The sequence below is a fragment of the Sturnus vulgaris genome, chromosome 3 (genome assembly GCF_052056855.1).
Source record: "Sturnus vulgaris isolate bStuVul1 chromosome 3, bStuVul1.hap1, whole genome shotgun sequence".
In the NCBI taxonomy this organism is placed as follows: Eukaryota; Metazoa; Chordata; class Aves; order Passeriformes; family Sturnidae; genus Sturnus; species Sturnus vulgaris.
In genome coordinates, this window is record NC_142245.1 from 28,297,632 (window position 1) to 28,315,267 (window position 17,636).

A 17,636-nucleotide genomic window follows, 5' to 3' on the forward strand; every position below is an offset into this window, starting at 1 on the left:
GCCTTCCAGTAGAGTAAACCCATGGACCCTTCCCTCCGAGCCTAACATCTGTACATCTTTTCTCATCTAAGTGTCCACCCTGTGCACTGCAGTGTCCCAGTGTGTCTGCAGACACAGGAGGATGCGATGCCTTCTGTTACTTGGAATATCAGCTGGCTTTCTGCGCTGCTGCAGCAGCCAGCGGCTCCTCTGCCCGACGTGATCGGATGTTACTTCACCTGCACTTAGGCCAAGCCACGGATTTGTTCCCCGTTATAAGGAGTAAGGAAACCGCTTTGAATGGGCTATTACTCCCAACAATACCGACGTGCTCCAAGGGTCTCCACGCCTAAGCTTTTGCTGCTCCATCCAGCGTGCAAGGAGCCGCCTGACTCCTTCAGGCGCAGTGCCGGGGCGGTCCCTGCTGCGCAGCATCCGGCCGCCTCGGGAGCTGTACTGGGAGAAGCCAGCTTCCAAGCGCCGTTCCGCCTCTGACGCGGGGTGTCGCGGGGAATTCCGGCTGGCGGCGGGGCGGGGGCTCGGCTCGGCCGCCCCTTCCCCGCCGCCTCCTGCCGCCCGCCCCCGCACGTGACTCCGCCCGGACCCAAGATGGCCGCCGGGGGGCCAGCCCGTTCCCGGCGCGGGCGTCGCGCCCGACTCCAAGATGGTGGTCAATGGAGGCCACCGGAGACAGCCTAGCGGGTCAGTGCGAGCGCCGTGGCCCGGTTGGCTGGGCGACGCCCCGCCCCCGCCAGCCCGCCGCTCCCATTGGCGCCGTGGGGGGCCAGGCCGGCTCTCATTGGCCGGCGAGGTGTCGCTCCCGGTGTCTCCGCTCCGGGGCCCGGGGAACTATTTTACATTGGGCGGAGGGAGGGAGGGGGCTCGGTCCGGTCGCTCCGGGAGCGGCACCGGCGGCGGGCCCGGGCCGGGGATGCTGCGGGCGCTGCCCCCGCCGGGACGGCGCTGAGGCGCCGCTGCCCCCGCCGGGACGGCGCAGCGGTAGGTGCTGCCTCCGGTCGGGGCGCGGGCGCGGCGGGCGGGCGGGACCCGCCTGCGCCGCTCGCCCCCCGGCGGCCGCGGCCCCGCTGCCGCCCGCCGAGGCCGCGGCTCCGTGCGGGAGGGAGGCGGGAGCTGCCGCCCTGTCCCGGCCCGAGGGAGCCGGGGGAAGGGACGGCGGGGGCTCGGTTGTACCCGCGGCCGGGAGAAGGGCGCCTGGGGCGGGGGAGGCGGGGAGCGGTGTGGGGGGGCGGTTCCGTTCTGTCCCGGCCGCCCCGCTGAGGGTTCGCGGCGGAGCCCCGGGTGCGGGGGTTGGAGCCTGGCCCGGCCGGACAGGGGGTGCGCGGTGTCGGCACCCGGGGTGGCTGAGGGGCTGCCGCAGGAGCAGCGGGTGGTCGGCGGTCTCCTGTGTCCGAGTTTGCACGCACGGTTTGTCCGTATGGAAATCACCCTGGCAGAATTACCACTAAGGAGCCCTCGGGGCGCCCAGCCTCCTGTTAACCCCTTCTGCGGAGGGGGGTGCGTTAAGCATCAGGCCGTCTTCCCTCGTGGGCGCTCATAAAAGTTTGCAAGTGGTCTTTATAAGCATCTGACTCGAAGTTGTGAATGGTTTCTTGGAATTGTAGGAGCAGTAAATCGAGTTATTTCTGCTGTTGTTGTTAACTTTGTACTTCAGTACTTGCACTGAATCACAGTAGCTTAATCCCATGGAATACATTTCTGTCTCTGAATATTTATTTAATCAGGGTTGTGTGGTGATGTGGTCTTATGAACTCAGTGTGTACAATAGTCTTTTTCCATTCCCTGAATAGTTACAGAACGCTCCCCTCTTTTATTTTTTTCCCTTTTCCTGTAGAGCTTGTTGAAGTTTTATGCGCTGTTTCTGATTGTAAGCGGTAAATGTTATGTTTTTCCTCGTATGGCACCATATCCCATTCTGTGAGGTGTGATCTCTGGCCATACCACACAAAACCAACGATGCTTTTTCACTGGAGTTATGGTTTGGAAATAGAAATCTTGAGGTGTGAACCATGCACCTCAAGACCTCGTGTCATGCAAGTTTGTGCCATTAAAGGCTTCTTGCTGAAGATTTCATGCATCTCTCAGCCTGAGCATAACCCCTGTTACCTTGAATATCCCCAGCTGATGAGTTTGCTGCAGTGAGACATTCGAAAGGAGGCAAGTTTCCAAGTTAGCAACCTCCTACTTCATTCAGTTGTCAGTCTGTAAACCAACATACTCAAATGGACCTCATATCGAAGCAATAGCCTTAGCAATAGAGTTTCTGTAAGAACAGCTCCAATTCTCTACATTTCTGTACATGACTAAGTATGGCAGAGTGAATTAGCTATACTTCTTGGGTGAATTATTTGTCAGTCCAAAGCAAACTGCAGAAAGAGAGAAAACAAACCCAATTTTGTGACCTGGTGGACTGAGCTGATGAAATCTGTTCTGATTTTCCAGTTGGTCTAAATGTCCTGCCTCTACTCTGATTTTCGGGATTGCATTACCAATACAAATCAGGCAGTGAATTCAGACAGTTGGGTAGCAGTAGCTTGACATGACTTCATGTGTATGAGTGCATTGGAAAAATGGCTGGGTTAGTCCTTGGAGGAATATCTACAATTGCTCTTCTATTGCTCATTTAATGATGGCAAGTACATCTAAGAAAGAGGGAGCAAATGGAAGGGAGTAGAAATCAACTGTGTTCTAGCAGAAAGGGGTTTTTTAAATCTTCTTTGAAACATGTGAAACCTGTCACTCTGTAGCAAGGTTCTAGAGAGATGACTGACTGTTCTTCAAATTAGATGTTTCTGTGATGAATTTATAACCCAAGATGGTATAACATTCATTTTTGGGGCTCATTCATTATGCTTAGAGATGGACTTGAGTCTAAACAATAGTGATGGTTTTTGTTAATAGTTGTAAAGCACCTTGTCCTGTGATAGCTTCCTGCAAAGTAGCTCAATTTTTGATAGATCCTTCATGGATTTGGATTACTTCATGTAACTTCCATACAGCAATTTTATCTACTCTTAAAATTTAGTTTAAGTGCTGATATTTATTGCTGCAAACAGTGAAAACAAATGTAAAATCTAAACGGGACACCTTTTTGTTTACTAAATTATACATTCCTGACTTCGTAGATGAAAGAACTTTTAATGTAAGGGCTCCATCATAAACTACAAAAATACTGATTTTTATTCCAAAGTATTGGAATAGGTTGGCTACCTAAGTAATTGTTTAGTAACTGTCTACTTTAGGCTGATTTCCTTGCCTTGTTTCCCCAAGAGCTGAGCTTTGTAGTTTCAACTTTAGGGGGAAATTAGTTTTATCTTGTGGTATTTGTGCCTAGAGGCTTCGGGGAGGCACAAGGTTTGGTTGTGTGGAGCAACATGCAGTGCCTCCCCTCCATCTGATCATGGCCTCACTTTACTGACAAACCCTCCGTCTTCCAAAGATACCCACCTAGTTTAAAAAAACACGTTTTGATTTGTGAGGTTTGAGGTCTGAAGGATGATCAGCTTTTCTGATATGTTGACCTATGCATTATTTTGAAACAAGCATGCAATTGCTCCATTAAATAAGAAGTGCCCTGGAGTGATATGTATTTGTGTGGTTTGATTGTTGGACAGCTTATTTTAATCTTTGAGCTATATCTAGTTAAAATGTTGTATTTAAAATTTAGTAAATGTATGCTATACCTTCTGGAGCCCTTATACTTTGTCAGCTTGATAAATTAACTTTGACACACTGAATATTTTTCACCAGCTAACGTAGCTGTTAGTTAAGTTAAATAAAGGAGAAGAGCCCACATGCTCTCTCCATGCATACAGCTGGACATTTCTGTTAAATTTTTCAACAAAAATGAAATTTTGATTGGTTCTTAAAGCTTCATGAATACACTAATTGGTGAATCATCTAATGTGCAGTTTAGTTTCAGGAAATATGAAATGGCTCACTAACTTCGTAGTTACAAGATTATGCAGACCTTCTGAAAATTTCAGTAAGAAAATGTGTGCAGTGGTGGTGGTGGTTGATATTTTTGGCTGTGAGAGAGGTTGGCTAAAACTCAATGCAGTTATGCATAGTCTGCACTAGTTTATATGGTAGGAACTCACTTGAAGAATTATCTGGAAGGAAAAAAGAATAATTTTACAGGTTTATCTGCTCTCGGGACCTTATCCAGATTTTGCAGAAGAAGTTTGCAGTCAGGAACCTCTTCTGGCTCTGTAACAGGTCCTAAACGTAGTTGCTTTTCACCCTCTGTTTTTACAGTGCCGTGGTTGTTGAATTCTTCAGCCTTAATGTTGGACAGCTGCAAAACATTTAAAGCCTATCTTTGAAAGATTGGGATAAGAAGGAGGGGGAGATGGAGGCTGGCCCAGATAAGTAATACTTCTTGAGGACTCTCAAGTATTTTCTTTATGTAGCCTTATACAGTGGATTCAGGGCTAGCTGGAGACTACTTGATTATGTACTGCATTGTCAACTGAAGTATTTAAACCAGTACTTCTTTCTTGTGAGAGTTTGAATCTTTACAGTAGTTGAAGAATCAAAGAGGTCAGGAATTTGGTTTTCTTTTTGTTGCAGCAGAATAAGAGCAATTTCAGTGCAGTACATAACTACTTACTCTGTGTAAACTCAAGGTTTTTACAACAAATATTTTCACTGCTGTTGAAGGTGCATGGAACATTCCTTAAGATACCGTTGTATTGCAATACCTATGGTGAGCACCAGTTTGTTAGAGGCAGAAACTTTTACAATGTTTATAAGTGCTCCAGATTTCTGACTGACAAAGGGGAAATTTGATGTATTACTTAAAAATTGGAGTAGCACCAATCAAAAATAGTTTTTCTTCAATACTAAATCTGACAACATTTTTGTTCCTCCTCAGCAGAATGAATTCTAATACTAATTCAACAGTCAGCCTGGCTCTCAAATGAAATAACTTGGACCTCATTGCTCAAGACTCAAATGTCAATCATAGGATTAAGAATTGTAGTTCTGGGATAGAAAATGTCTGGCACTTACTACCTAATATTCCCGTTAGGCTAGAAGAGACTCAAGGACTGCAGTTGAATGAATTAGGCTTGATCAAGACTGTGATTAAAACCGATCAAGATAATCTCTTAGACTTTTTGGCCTCTACTAACAAAAATTTAGCTTGTAGTGGTTACTTATGCCAGTTTGACTTAATTTTCTTCATGGAACTTGCCTAGCTGTGGATGAAGGTGTTTAATGGGGCAGACCCTGTTTCTTGCAAAGAGCTTGAACAGGAAACTTCCATCTCCAAGATGTCTCTAACTTCTGATACTTAGAATTTCATCTGCTTTGGTACATCTGTTTTTATATCAAACTACATACTCTGCCACTGTACCTTGGTTTTTGATTTTGCAGTAAGAAGTATGCAGCACTGTTTGATTTACTGACTGATTTTCTTGTGGAAAAAGTACCTGTTACTAAACTTTGGTTTTGGGGAGCTTCAACATTTGACATTTGTGAAGGAGATATTTTAATCATTCCACTAGTGCACTAGGAGATCTTTTATCCTTCTGAATTAGCACATGGATAAAGTGAATTAATCTTAGACTGCAAATTACCTTTAATCTTCAGCTGACTTGTATCTTTGTGTGAAAAATTTGGTAAAACACACTGCTTAGTTGATGCTTTGTTTTCTTAAGTCTTTTCACATTTCTGTTGGAGAATAGTGAATTAAGTATTTTTTAAAAACATGTTAAATTTCACTTGGAAGTCAAATATATAAAAGTATTTTAAAACCGTTTTGTAGTTCAGTAATTCAGATGTGCAGGATGAATGGTTACTCATCAATTTTATCAAAATAATTTTTTTAAATTTAAAATTTGCTCAGTAAGTTAAAATTTCTATTCAGTTGTGTCTTGTAGTGTTTTGGACTTGGTAGATATGAATTCTCATTCATTGGTCTTACTTGTAGATTGGAAGAGGAAAATAATTATTTTTAAGCCACCAAAGAATTGTGGTGGTCAAATTATTAACAGTTAAGATTAAGAGGTCTGGTCAAGAGGTTATCTGTACTCAAGAACATTCCTTTCAACCAAAAGCTAGCAGTCTGATTGTTTCCAGCTTTGCACCTCAGATAGGATAATACCAGACCATCCCTGTAGACTCCACCAGGAGCCATCTCCATATTGCCACATTATTTACTGCCTGAATCCTCATTAGAATTGTGGCTGTTTAGCAGCAGACTTAAGGAGTCCATCCCTCCCAGGGGAGGGTACCTGGCTTTGTTAACATTGATATGATTGCTTTTCCTTGCCTTTTTTCTGAAACAGTGTATGGTTTGAGTCTCTGCAATCATTTGGCAGAGAACCAGGAAAGATGCTTTCAATGTTCTCTCACTGTGATCTTAGTTAATAAAGTTTCTGTTTGACCTGTCTTAAATCGTGCCTGTGTTATTACACACTTGGAGTCCTCACTTTCTCTGACACAGTTTCTCCATTTTTATTCAACTGGCTCATTTAATCCACGCTGTTCTGATTTCTTTTTTCCTCTGGGTTAGTTGGTAGTGGGTTGTTAAAGGAGACTGACTCTGGGGTGTGTGACAGGGCATGGGGGTACAGAGGGGTGATGTATTATGTTGTCCTTTCAGGCTGCAGTGACTTGTTCTGTCTTAAGTCTGGCTCATCCAGCCACACTCTTAGTGTAAGAAAAGTCTCTTGAATCCAGTGAGTGAAGTTTCTGCTGCCAGGATCTCATGGGTATTTCAGCAGGTTCTTGTCAGCAGTTTAACTCATTTGGACACTTGACATTATTTAAAACTTTGGCGACAAACCTGATCTTCTTTGATCTTTGCTTTAATTTTATTTATTCATAGAGACCTTAATGCAGATTATCACAATGATGGTAGATTGGAATATAAATCAGATTTAAAGTTTCAGTATCGAACTAGCTTTATCTTCAAAAATGTGTGTGGTTTATCCACTGAAGCAATTCCTCATAGATATTGTTCTTGAGATCTGTTCAACTTATTCATGGAAGCAAAAACTTTGACAAGAGTAACTCTAATTTTTACAGATTTAAAGACAGATTGTATCATAATTTAGCTTTAAATTATGAGATTGAAATTACTGATTGTATAGTATATCCTGGAGAATGCAAAAGTACTACTTCTGGGTTTAAAAACACTGAACTGTGGAATAGTGACTCTGGGAGAGGATATCAGGGCTGTGTTAAAAAATAGTTCACCTGTTCTTGTGTTCTCTGCTGAGCAGCATGTATTGGCCAGACAGGTTTTTTATTAGGGTGGTCAGGGCTATTCTTATGTTTCATCCTATTACTGTATTTCAGGAGTGTGTCGTCTGCCTGTTAGTATTTGCTGACATGATTAACATATAGCCTGGTTTGGCAATTTACAAATTCTGTCCCATCTGGATTATGACATTGTAATTGTTGGTTTCTTTCCATAACTTAGTTCTCTTTAGTTGAGAATATTTGAAATGGTCTCTTTCAGAAAATCTGGCTTTATACTTGACACTTAGCATAATGTGCACTGGTAAAGTTGTAGAAATACTGGGGGGGTTTTTTTTGGTTTTTTTTTAGGTTTTTTTTTTTTTTTTACTCCTATTCACTTAATCTATTTGAGAAAGAAAACTCATTTCTTGTTCTTTATGAGAAAGATAACTTAGCAATTAGTCTTCCAGTATGACAATTCCAAAATAAATTCTCTTAGGTCTTCTGTGGTTCTTTCATGTACTCAGTTAAATTATTTCTGAGTTCAGTTAATCTACACAGTAGATTATATTTATATTATAGAGGTATTTTTATTGAATTGTATTCTAGCAAAATTTATTTTAATAAACACACAGACTCTTTCAGATTGACCTTGTGATCTGTTTCCCTTTACTGGAACTAAAAAGATAAAATCTGGTAATCAGTCAGAAGTTTTAAATTTTTATAATGCTGAAATAGTTGTGCTTTGAGAAGCGAGAAAGCTGTTTTGCCTCAAGAGTCTGTGTTGCCCAGTATCAGTTGTCATGTGCAGATGATATGGTTTTGTTTTCTCAAATTCCTTGGGGTCTGAAGCATTTGTTAGAGGATTTAGCATTTTTGTCGGCAGAATTGTTAGTCCCCATGTGCATACAATATGGTTTTGTTCTCGCAAACTCCTTTAGGAGTGAAGTGTCTGTTAAGGGAATTTCAGTGGTTTTGTCACAATGATGGTGACTAACATTCAAAACTATCAAGTAGTTGCACTCATCTATAGCTCAGAGTTGCTTATGTGGGTGACTGATGACCACTGCATTGAACGAATTTTCTATTTTGTTATTTGTCCAGCAGTTGTAAACAGAGTAAATAAGGCTTGATGCCTTAAGGTCCAGACCAGTAGAGCAACTGGTCTCTGAAATATTAGGCTTCTTGTATCTTAGATCAAGGTTTGTACTTAGATTCAGTATGGCACTAGTTTTGGAAAAGCATTGTGTTCTATAGTTCTGCATAATTCAGGAAAAATGGACTTTTTGTTGATTGAACTTAGACTTGCTTTCAGATCAGAAGCTGGTTTCTAGGGGCTAAATCTTAAGCAGTCTGAAAGTTTGAAATGTCCTTGATTTGAGTGTTTGGTTTTTCCCTTTCCCATATTTGATGATCACTTGTATTTTTTGCTGACTGATGTTTAGCTTTTTTCACAAGTAGTTTTGGTCAGAATTTTAAGAACGGAGAAAAACAGCAATGTGCCATTGGTTGTCACTTTGACAGTACCTATATTAAAGTACATATAGAAATCCTTGTTGCTAGTGTGCTCTATAGGAACTTTATAGCCTTTTTTCAGCAATAGAGTTTATATGGAAATATTCTCCTGGAGTGTCATAGATGACAATACATAGCAGTAACTGTAAATCTTCAGCTTATTTTGTAAATGGTTTTTAAGATAGAAATTATTTTGGTTTTAGTCCTGGAAGTTCTCGCTTACAGGCTCAAAAATTATCAAACCACTTTTTTTTTCCTGTGATGCAAATAATTCAGTAGAAGCAAAAACTGCAGAATGTCTTCATAGCCTGTGAATTCTATATTTTTAAAGCATTAGTCAAATATGAAATGTTCATCAGTTTTCTACCATGATAAGGCAATTGTCTCAATGCTAGTAAAATTAATGTGCCATACTAGTAGTATATCTGTGCATGGTTAAGGAATGTATGATCCTTGTACTTGTTTTAAAGCCTGTAATAAGTGAAAAAAAATCTTGATTTGACAGTTTCATTGACAGTGGCATGTGCAATTTCACACTAGTTTCCTAATGGGACACCTGCAGTGGTGTTTTCTGTTTTCCTGAGAAATACAGAGACACTACGATTTTTGGTTTTACTTTGGTCATAATTGCAGAGAGCAGCAAGTAAAACAAACCTAAAAGCTGTGAAGAAAAAAGAATGTTATGTAAGGAGATAAAATGCCATACAGTTACAGTTTATGATTTGTTCTTTACTATGAAATTTCATGAAGTTATATTTCTCCTAAATAATGCTTTTTTTGACAGAAGATTGATACTGCAAAGATGAGTAAAGCAGAAGTTTTGCCCTTTTTGTCATGCAGTACAAATCTAGAAGGAGAATGTTCAGGGTCCATTCTCAGTTTTTCCCTGGAAACTCAGCACTTGTATCTCATTTTCTGTGTTCTCACGAATGCTGGGCTTGGTTCCTTCTTTTACTCATAGACTTACTTTTCTTCATACTATTAAGTTAGAGCTCGAATGCCAGAAAATCTACTTTGCCATTTAATTTTGGCTGACTTGAAGAGGTCAGTAATTATACTTACTGTTTCCAGCAAGTTGAGTTTTTCCAGAAGTCTTTTTATGAAGAATGTGACTGTGGATTAATTGAACGTAAAAATGAGTCAAAAACTTTTTTCTGCCAAAGGCAAATATAGGAGTAGGTGCTAGTAAGATTTTCAAAAGTGTTACCTAGGTAATTTGTGGATGCAGTGCACGCTGTTGCCCAAAGAAGTATAAAACTGATTTAATTTAGTGAGAAAGTTACTAGAGTACAGCTTACCTGTAAAATAGATAACATTTCTCTGCAGGTTTTATAGTTTTCACTCTTACAAGCAAATTGATGTGGAGATATTTTTAAAACATGCTGCTGCCAGGCTTCCCGTCAACAGTAAGGTCGTCATCTCTAAAGCATGGTATCCTGTCTTTTTTCAAGTTATTCTAAGTTCAGAGAGGACAGTAAGTTAGCAGTTGTTGATTTAAGAATATGCTGACATCATGGATGACATACCTAACAGAACTTCTTCTCTTCTGCCTTGCTTGTTTATGTGCCTTCCTTCAGCGTCTGGAGGGGCTGAAGAGGCAACAGTGGTGCTCCGAGGCAGCAGGATGACGTATTTTAGTCATTCAGTTGCGTGTGAGAGTACTCAGCTGATGCCTCTCTTCTGAAGGATGTTTAGTTCTGTGGTTTCATCAATCACTGTAAGTTTTCCTAATGCCCAGGATGCACTTTTCTTTTATAAAAACATCGTAGTATTGCTATGAGGAGTGATCCAAAGGGAAGCATTTTGCAAACGCAGAGGAGTTTGTTCTTAGCATGGAAAAATAGTCTTGGTCTTTGCTGTTGAAAACCCTTGAGATTTGTATATAGAAATGGTGGTGTTACAGATACAGCTCCATATGAAAATATTCTGGTCTTTGATTTGAGACGATGATGAGAGCCAAATCTGGAAAAAAATGTCAGTGTACAAAGGTAACTCTATTACAAAATCTTGCTGGGTGGGTCTACCAGTATAGCACTATTTGTAAATCCTTTAAGTGTAGCTGAGTCCAGTGCTCCTAATCTTTATTTCCTACTCATTTAGCTTTGCATGTGTATTTTGTCTTTTTACTCATTTTGCAGTTGAACTGTGTAACTGAGCTCTAAAGGGAAGTGATGCCCCTATGCAGGAGCTGAGCCTGGGGCTCAAATAAATGTAGAATATTGCTGCTCAAAATGCTTTGCACAAGTGTACCTGCCCTATGTGTGCAGGAGTCAAGTAGATGGGAGTAAACTGTGCATTCATGCACTCTGTTGTGTAGGAGTAGACAGAAAGGACTTGAGCCTCCTTGGTGAGGAGCAGCAGCAAAGGAACGTATCATGAGGTGAGAGAAGTGGAGTTCTGTGTCATCCCTGCTGAGCTGAAGTTGGCAGTGTGTCAGCAGCAGAACAACCACAGGTGCTGTGGTGCCAAACCTGTGTGTGATCCCTGGGCTGTAACACTGTGCCAGCCTGGTGAAAGAATTATTTCTGCTTTTGTATCTTTCTCCCTTCTCATCAAGTAGAAAGGACATATAACTATGGAAATGGGTTGTGGGAATATTTTAAGTCCTTGCATCCAGAGGTGAGCAACAAAGCTGGTGCAAGGCCTGGAAGCAATGTCCTGTGAGGAGCAGCCAAAGGCTTTGGGCTTGTCTGGTTTGGAGAGAAGGAGGCTGAGCATGACCTCATTGCTCTCTGTGGCTCCCTGAGGAAAGGAAATGGAGAGGGAGGTGCTGAGCTTTTCTCCCTGGGGTCCGGAGATGGGATGTGTGGGAATGGTTCAAAGCTGCTCCAGAGCAGGTTCAGACTGAACTTCGGGAAGCATTTCTTCAAACGCTGGAACAGGCACCCTAGGGAGGTGGTCGATGCTCCAAGCCTGTCAGTGTTTCAGAGGTGTTTGGACATTGCCCTTAAAATGTGCTTTAACTTGATTAGCCTGGAATTGGTCAGGCAGTTGGACCAGTGATTACTGTAGGACTCTCTCAACAGCAATATTCTATTTTATAGACCAAACAAGCTAAAAAAAAAAAAAAAAAGCCCCAGCAACAAAAAACCCCGGTAATTAGACAAAGGTAACTTTGTACCAAGCATAACTGTGTTAAAAGGTATTTCAATTTTAGGCTGCCTGCATGTAGTGCTGAGGTCATGATACTTCAAATAGCTTACAATTGCCCTAGTAGGAGTTGAGCAATGGTAACTGGATGTGAAGAGTTAATGGCTATGGCTGTTTCTGCTTTTATTTATATCTGATTTGAATTTAAATAGAATGTCCAGGACTACTAGTAAGAGAATCGGAAGAGTGAAGAAAAAGCTCTCTTGTATTTTCTTACAGTTGAGGTGGGGTTTTTCCCCTCTTCAGACACTTTGAGGAGTCTTATCTTATCCTTGCTTACTGTAGGCCTAAAAGTCCTCTCTTTTCAGTATTAGCTTAAGAAAATATTGGCTTTGTATATGGCCACGTTGTTTCACTTTCTTATTTGCTCTCTTAGGATGGGATATGCCATTGCATGAGATCAAGGCTGTGAAGCCTTCTAGTTGAATCTGTGTCTGAGACTTGCAAAGGTCTCTCTGATTTACCTTCAGATTTTTTTCTGGAGAAAACAAGATGGCATAAAGTGTTGATGTTACCTGCTGTCAATGAGTAAACAAGCAATTGGAATTTTTAGGAAAGAAGATAGTATTAGGTTCTATTTGTGTTTGCTGGCTCTATCCTGTGCTGTCATTTCACTGAACGTGACATTGGTCATCACACAGAAAACTTTGAGGGTGTCTAGCTGTTCACCCAGCAGTTTGCAAAGTCAGAATGGACAGTTTGAATGGTTTGATTTTGTATAATTGACAAAGCATCCTATTTTGTTATGCAGCTGTAAACTTGTGTAACAAAGAGCATTGCTGCTTAAGTGAAAATAGGAGTTCACACAATTGTTCACATTGGTGTTCTTCCTTCATCTGTTTCTTCCATAGATAATAGGAAGTGTTGGAAAATTTTTAGGAGATTGTATATTCAATAATTTATAACTTTCCTGATCTCTAATCTCCTGGACCGAAATACTTAGGCCTTTGCTTCGCCTTGAATTTCATTTTGTTTAAAGCTTTTTGCCAAAATTCCTCATCTGTTTTTGGAAGCAGAACTAGAATAATTGTGCCATTTTTTTAATGTCAGTCTCTACTTTGAAATATTATGGTTCACCTCTGAACTGGAACATCTACATGAAACTTGTCTGTGGGCAGCCTCTGGCTGAGCAATATTGTTTTAATTTTACATGAAAATCTGTCAAAATTGAGCCAACTCTCTTCTTTAAAATTTCTGATCTGGACATGTCAGTTTTTTTGTTTTGTTTTGTGTGGAATACCCTGGAGACTGTGTGCATTCTGTATGCTCAGCAGGATTTTTCTTTCAAGTACATTTCTGGGCTGCAATAAGCTGTGCAGAGCATGGGAGCCAGAATTGTCCCAAATTAATTAGGGGATTGAGGGGTGTCCTGTGGCACAAAGCCAGCTGGGAAATCTCTGAGACAGCCCTGACACGTATCAGCTCCAGAATCATGCACTTGCTCCTCCTTTCCTGTCCCATCAGCTCTGCAATAGCTCCAGGCTCTTACCAACACCAGTATTTTGACGGTGATGTTGACTGTATTAAGACTTGAGAGAAGTTGAGGATCCATAGGGGGCTAAATCTTGGCTTCTTCTGTATCTGAATACCTTTGTTACTTCTGAGCATAACAAGGATGTCACTCATCACACTTGTGTAACTGTGGTTGTAGGGAGGTGCTCAGTCCCTTCGCACAGGCAGGGTATATGCCTTTGGTCAGGACTGATTGCTGTGACAGCCAAAAAAAAGCTCAATATGCTTCTTCAAAGACCTTCGCAGATAAAATCTCAAAAGGCTACTGGGCCAATGAACCTAAAGGTATTTTCCTTTAGGAGTTCCAAACTGAACCAAGTTTGTCTAAACTGTTTTAAGGACAGCAAAAGATACTCCACACAAAGGCTGCACTTCCTGAATTTATAAAATGAGGAGGTAGCTTTTTAAAGACGGCCAAAATGTCACTGTTTTGGACATTTTTCCTACAACAACTTAGACTTTGAAGAACTATTTTAGGTAGCTACCCAGCCTATGAAATTCTGACCAAATCAGAAAGTTACAGAAAGCATTTGAATATGTCTGATGATGGGAAACATTATGTGATAGTAGTAAAGAAATTATTTTTAAAAAAAGAAAAAATAATTTCAGAAGTGTGTCCCTCCTTTTGGGAAAAGACTTAGGGGCCGCCAAGTAGCCTGACTTTCTTTGCTGCTTTTAAGGTGGCTAGTTTAAGAAAGATGGCATTGCCTGTTGACACAGTACAGTTGGAAGCTTCTTTTTTAAAATGCATTGTCCATGTAGCAAAATCTGTATCAATTATGTAGATGGTTGCAGCTGTGTGAGAGAGCTTTCCCTGAGTTCCATTGCTGTGCTTTCTGTGAGCCAGCAGCAGAGTCCACTGTGTCAATGTGAACTTCTCAGGAAGTTGGTAGCGGCTGGACCAGGTGCTTCTTTTCTGTGTTCTTTCAGTATAGAAGCAAACAGATTTTGCTGAAAGAATGTTCCAGTCTGGCTGCTTATCAGAACTCTTAAGAAGATAAATAATTTTTCTTCAAATCATGACAGATTTTAAGTTACCTACACGTTAGTTTTGTATGTCTGTATGCCCCTGGTGCCAGTACAATGAGAATTTTGTGGTCTTGTGTACAGTCAAACATTAGGCAGTCTTCCGGGGTTTTCCCTCCCTTCTCCCACCTAAGTGGCAGACTCTGCCAATGTGTAGGAGCAGAGGTTGAGATCTCTGAACTTGCACAACTGGTTTTAGTTATTTGGACCCTTCAACTTTATGTAATGTTTCAAAGGGTGCTCAGGCTGTGACTGATCATGAGTATCTTAAGAAAATTTCTCAGTTTTCATCTATTTTTGAATCTAGAATTTGGAATTCTCATTCTTGTGATTACCTTGCATGTTTTTCTTCAGGAATTCCTGGCCACTGCGTGACAGTAGCTAGATATGGAAACTGCTATGTCTCATAATGACAATTTTTTTTATTTTTAACATTGAGAATCAAATTCTTTTTCATCATGAGGGTATTTAAGCATCACAACTTCCTGAAGTAATTTATTGAACAGGTTGTTCCTGTGCTTTATAAAAAAAAACCAGAAAATGTCTGGTCTTTCAAGTAGCAGTTGAACCATCTCTTTGAAAAAATAAAGAAAAAAATAGGTAGGGTTAGAAGGAAGGGTCTGCAGTGGATAATCTGGTCCAGCCTCGCTGCTGAAGCAGTGTCAGCCATTCATACAGCTGTGTCTGCTTTCATAGGACAAAAGAGCATTACTGGTTTTATTAGTCTTATGCAGCTGGCGATAGTGTTGTAAAGATTCATTTTTTATAGACTTTTCCTTTGCTGCATCTTCTTGGAGTTCCTGCAGCCTATAACTTACATTCATCCATATCAGATGGGAGCCCTTGGATACCAAGCAGCTTTCCAATACTGAATGAGCTGGTGTGTAGGTATTCCAAGTGGTATCGTAGGTTAGTGAGTTGTCTTTTTAGGTAGGCATTCCTATTAATCAATAGGCAAATGGCCTATTAGCTAACCAGTGGATTAGTGATTCATGGCTAGGGTCTTGCTGCAACAATGCTTTAGTGATAACTGGAGTCAGCTTTTGGATTGGATAGATGATTTCAAAAGACAAAGCATTTATATCTTTTATTTTCAGAAAAAATTAGGAGCTAACCAAGTGCATATATTTTTCTTAGAAAATTCTCATCCTGTGAGGGCTCACTTACATAACATGCACAGGTGCTTCTTGGCTAGAATAAGCATTTCATTCAAATAGTTTTTATTTAACTGATTGCTTTATGTAAAACCAATAAGAAAGATGCAGCCACATAGTGACAATCTTGCAATCCTATTTCATCTTACTATGCAATGGAGTCTAGCTCCTTGAAGATAAGATAGTAGTGTAATAAGCTAGTTAGTACCTGAGTTGTGATGTACTGAGGCAATTGATGCTCTTAAGAGGAAATACCTGATTTTCTTATCAGTGATTGTTCAGTCTCTGTAATGCATATCCTGTGCATATAGTCACAGTCTTATATTTCTGACTGTGTGAAGGGTTAGATATTATTACTTGAAGCTTTTATGGTACATCTTGATCCTATGTTTTGAATCATGGGCATTCCTGTTTTGCACGGCACAAGGAAAGTGTGGTGTGGGTGGGGTTTTTTTGGTTTGTCTTGGTTTGGTTTTCGGGTGGGTTTTTTTCTTTGGGTGTTTTTGTTTGTTTTTCTTTTAAAAACACTGAGTCATGAAGGGTATGAGTAGAGACCAAGAGAGCCTCTAGACTTAGTCATTAGTAGTCTTTGAATAAAAATGGAGAGCAGGTGTTGCAAAGGGCTGGATCCTTTGCTGCCAGGCAGAGAAACATTTTTTCTGTTATTGCCAGAGCAGTAACCCTAAACACAGTAATTTATAATCTCGTTACTGTGAGGTTTTTCCTTTTAGATGTTGCTAACAGATCATTGTATTGGTACTTTTTAATATCATTAGCAGTTAAAGGAACGTTGCAATTGTTCATACGGTGTGCCCAGGTAAAAGCACTCTGTGGCTCCTTGGGTGAGTTTGTTCTACTGCTGACAGTGGTTTGACTAGCAAGCGGTTCTATTGCAATCTTTTGTTCTCCCAAGCACTATCTTTTGGCATTATTGCTTATTGATTGGAGTGTCTTTCATACTGAGACTATGTACAAGTACACTTCCAAATTTCCAGGGTTTTAAAATATGGAAACTTTGTGCTGCTCTACATTGTTAGAATTCTTGACTAGCAAGCTAAAATGACTAAAATGTGAAACGTGGCCAAAACATAGTCAATGTGCAATTTGCTGAGCAATTTGCTTTGAAGAAATTTAGTTCTGACTTTTTAATGTTTATACTTACAGTATCTTGCACAAGAAAAATTCTGATGTATATTGATGTTATACATATTTTATATATATATCAATTTTTGTATATGTTTATATATAACTAGACACTTGTTGGTTCAGTTATACAAACTCAGCTAAACTAACTTAAGGGATTTTTTTTTTTCTCCCTTACTCCTAAGAAAGATCTTCCTACCTCAGGGGCTGAACCTGCAAGGCTAGTGATTTAAGTTTCTTTTACTTGAGTTTTAATAATGTGAAAAAACCAAGGGCAGAATTTCAGAAAGCTTCACATTCACTGAAATAATGATTCTTAGCAGAGGTCAAAATATGTTTAAAATCTTTTAACTTTTCTGGAAATCCCACTTAAAATTCCTCACGCATCCTACTTCTAGATAATTTCCAGAGTGTTGGGAATTTTTTAAACTTTTTTTTTTTACTTTCTTTAAAGATACATAGTAATTTGCTATGTTCATAAGTTGTCATCACACATGCTTGTGTTCAATGTACAGAATATCCAGAACAGTCATAGTTTTGATTTTCTGGCAAATTAGTCCGTAATTTTAAAGTTACCGTGACACCTTTAAGCGAATTTTTGGTGGCATTAGAAAACCAAAATTTCAGATCCCCTGCAATTTAGTGATAGTGTTGGTGTTGCTGTGCTCCAGCAGGACCCTGCACACCAAGGCTTGGTGAATGCTCAGTGACAGAACTTGCAGGTACAGAACCACAAAGCACAGGTTTCCTTCAGCTGGGAAGTTGCAGAGAAATGTTTCTGATAGCTCTAGCTGGGTATAGTGTAGGATAAAGTTGCCTGTGGATTAAAGTGAAAACATGAAACAGGCTAGACCTACTGGCAGCCTTCCAGCTGCTTCTCCTTCTTCTTTGCAGGGTTTATGTTCTTTTACCTTCCCCAGGCCCAGCCTGGGGAACCAGGTGCTTGCT

At 40.6% G+C, this 17,636-nt stretch overlaps 1 protein-coding gene across 4 annotated transcripts in view; it reads left to right on the forward strand.

The window, feature by feature from the left end:
- The first annotated feature begins 552 nt into the window (after positions 1 to 552).
- Positions 553 to 17,636, forward strand: part of SOCS5 (suppressor of cytokine signaling 5) — a 33,584-nt gene continuing 16,500 nt past the window's right edge. Inside the window, exon 1 of one of the 4 annotated variants that reach the window (XM_088161262.1) lies at positions 553 to 681. The gene's annotated coding sequence lies outside the window, so the exon portion shown is untranslated. Of the gene's footprint in view, positions 682 to 840; positions 979 to 17,636 lie in introns of those variants that run through there. The other 3 variants (XM_088161263.1, XM_014877261.2, XM_088161264.1) reach the window with 3 other exon arrangements.